The 3,297-nt window shown below is 46.2% G+C and overlaps 1 non-coding gene across 1 annotated transcript; it reads left to right on the top strand.

The window, feature by feature from the left end:
* The first annotated feature begins 2,818 nt into the window (after positions 1-2,818).
* Positions 2,819-2,925, top strand: LOC117069191. Its single transcript, XR_004431436.1, has one exon. It is a non-coding gene; the product is annotated as a U6 spliceosomal RNA (small nuclear RNA).
* The last annotated feature ends 372 nt before the right edge of the window (positions 2,926-3,297 follow it).

Below are 3,297 nucleotides of genomic sequence, written 5' to 3'. Positions count from 1 at the left end.
TCAGCACTTTCGGAGGCCAAGGCAGGCAGATCACAAGGTCAGGGGATCAAGACCATCTTAGTCAACAAGGTGAAACCCCGACTCTACTAAAAATACAAAAAAAATTAGCTGGGCATGGTGGCACACGCCTGTAGTCCCAGCTAATTGGGAAGTTGAGGCAGGAGAATTGCTTGAACTCAGGAGGCAGAGGTTGCAGTGAGCCGAGATCATGGCACTGCACTCCAGCCAAGGGACAGAGCAAGACTCCATTTCAAAATAAATGAATAACGGTGGCTCAAGCCTGTAATCCCAGCACTTTGGGAGGCCGAGACGGGCGGATCACGAGGTCAGGAGATCGAGACCATCCTGGCGAACACGGTGAAACCCCGTCTCTACTAAAAATACAAAAACTAGCCGGGCGAGGTGGCAGGCGCCTGTAGTCCCAGCTACTCGGGAGGCTGAGGCAGGAGAATGGCGTAAACCTGGGAGACGGAGCTTGCAGTGAGCTGAGATCCGGCCACTGCACTCCAGTCCGGGCGACAGAGCGAGACTCTGCCTCAAAAAAAAAAAAAAAAAAAAACAAAATAAATGAATAAATACACACATAAAATAAAAACTAATTTCTTTTTATTTTATTTTATTTTCTTTTTTTTTTGAGACAGAGTCTTGCTCTGTCGCCGAGGCTGGAGTGCAGTGGCCGGATCTCAGCTCACTGCAAGCTCTGCCTCCCGGGTTCACGCCATTCTCCTGCCTCAGCCTCCCGAGTAGCTGGGACTACAGGTGCCCGCCACCTTGCCCAGCTAGTTTTTTTGTATTTTTTTAGTAGAGACGGGGTTTCACCATGTTAGCCAGGATGGTCTCGATCTCCTGACCTCATGATCCGCCCGTCTCGGCCTCCCAAAGTGCTGGGATTACAGGCTTGAGCCACTGCGCCCGGCCTCTCTCTTTTTTTTCTTATTTATTATTACTTTTTTTTCTAGAGACATGGTCTCACTCTGTAGCCTAGTCTGGAGTGCAGTGGTGCAATCATAGCCCACTGTAACCTCAAATTCCTGGGTTCAAGGGACTCTCCAGCCTCAGCCTCTTGAGTAGCTAGGACTATAGGCATGTGTCACCATGCCTGACTCAGGACTCATTTATTGAATGACACTATGTTATCAGACCTGTCCCAAGCACATGCCAATGCAGTTCCTATTATGAAAGCTTACAGTCCAGACTTGACAAATTCCCAAATGACTACCCTGGAAAATTTCAACTCCCATCCTGGGCCTCAGTTTCTACGTTTGTGAAATGAGCAATTTAAACTCAATATTTCCCTGAGTATAGGTAAGATTATTTTTGGTAAAATATTTGGGCACCATTAAAAAGCACTGTGGAAAATAATCTCTTTTTCATTTTTTTTAATAGAGATGGGGGGGTCTCACGATGTTGCCCAGGCTAGTCTCAAACTCCTAGCCTCAAGTGATCCTCCCATCCCAGCCTCCCAAAGTGCTGGGATTACAGCCGTGAGCCACCAGACCCAGCCAGTCACCTCCCTTTCTCTCTTTGTTTCTCTCTCTTTTTTTTTTTTTTTTTGATGGAGTTTGGTTCCCATTGCCCAGGCTGGAGTGCAATGGTGCGATCTTGGCTCACTGCAACCTCTGCCTCCTGGGTTCAAGCAATTACCCTGCCTCAGCCTCCTGAGTAGCTGGGATTACAGGCCCCACCACCACCGCTGGCTAATTTTTTGTATTTTTGGTAGAGATGGGGTTTCACCATGTTGGCCAGGCTGGTTTTGAACTCCTGACCTCAGGTGATCCACCCATCTCAGCCTCCTAAAGTGCTGGGATTACAGGCTTGAGTCACCACGCCCAGCCTCAGTCACCCCTTTTTCAATCCTCTTCTAATTTTACCTCCAGTAGGAATCTCAATGTGATGCAGTCTCCTTTTTTGTTTTTGATTTTTTTTGAATCAGGGTCTCACTGTGTTGCCCAGGCTGGAGTGCAGTGGCACAATCATGGCTCACTGCAGCCTTGACCTCCTAGGTTCAAGTGATCTTCCCACTTCAGCCTCCTGAGGCAGGTGCCATTACACCCTGCTAATTTTTTTTTTTTTTTTTCTTTTGGTAGAGACAAAGGCCTCCCTATGTTGCCCAGGCTTCTCTCAAACTCCGGCCTCAAAATATTCTCCTACCTCAGTCTCCCAAAGTGCTGGAATTACAGGCATGAGCCACCACCCCCAGCCCAATCTCCTTTTTGACAGAGGACAAGCAGATCTGGGCCCTAAAGCCTGTACAGGCAACAGTCTCTAGCCAGCATATAATCACATTGTGTTGTTTCACTGTCTTTATTTTTACTTCTAGCTCCCATTTATGGCAAGAGGTATAGGTTTTCTGCTTATGTATTGATACAACATTTCCTTTTGAAATAAAATTTATATAGCTAAAAATAAGTGAACCAATGCAAGAAAAATGCTAAGTAAATAATATAGATGGTACAGATATAAAAATGCTAAATAATATAGACGATATGGCAAAACTCATAAAGATAGAACAGGAACAACTCAAGTTAGGCAAACTCAGATCTGTTTCACTCAGCCCATTTTGCAAGCATGAAACCTAAGGCCCAGAGCAGGTAATAAAATCTCAGCATTATCTCACTGACTCCAACATGGCAAGGAAATTGCAGAGGATGGGTATGCATTCAGAATTCGTTAGACAGTCATGAATTTCAGGAGGTTCCAAGCCAGCAAGCAGGTCTGCCAGTCAGGTATGCAGATCCTGAATCTACAAGTGATTGTATTGCACCTTCCTTTTCACTTTGTCCCCACTGGACAAGATTCATTCATTCAACAAATACTTATGCTCCCTGCAGCAGTACATATACTAAAATTGGAATAACACAAAGAAGATTAGCATGGCCCCTGTGCAAGGATGACATGCAAATTCATGAAGTGTTTCATATTAAAAGAAAAAAAAAACCGGCCAGGCACAGTGGCTCATGCCTATAAATCTCATCATTTTGGGAGACCAAGGCAGGAGGATCATTTGAGCCCAGAAGTTTGAGACCAGCCTGGACAACATGGTGAAGCCTCATCTCTATAAAAAATACAAAAATGAGCTGGGAGGCCGGGTGCAGTGGCTCATGCCTATAATCCCAGCACTTTGGGAGGCTGAGGCGGGTGGATCACCTGAGGTTAGGAGTTCAACACCAGCCTGGCCCCCATGGTAAAACAATAGTTAGCTGGTCATGGTGGCACGTGCCTGTAGTCCCAGCTACTCTTGAGGCTGAGGCACAAGAATCGCTTGAACCCAAGAGGCAGAGGTTGCGGTGAGCTGAT

Source organism: Trachypithecus francoisi, unplaced genomic scaffold, assembly GCF_009764315.1.
Source record: "Trachypithecus francoisi isolate TF-2019V2 unplaced genomic scaffold, Tfra_2.0 Lachesis_group21, whole genome shotgun sequence".
Classification (NCBI taxonomy): Eukaryota; Metazoa; Chordata; class Mammalia; order Primates; family Cercopithecidae; genus Trachypithecus; species Trachypithecus francoisi.
Note: the sequence above shows the minus strand (reverse complement) of the source record. Positions and strands in the feature narration are given on the sequence as shown.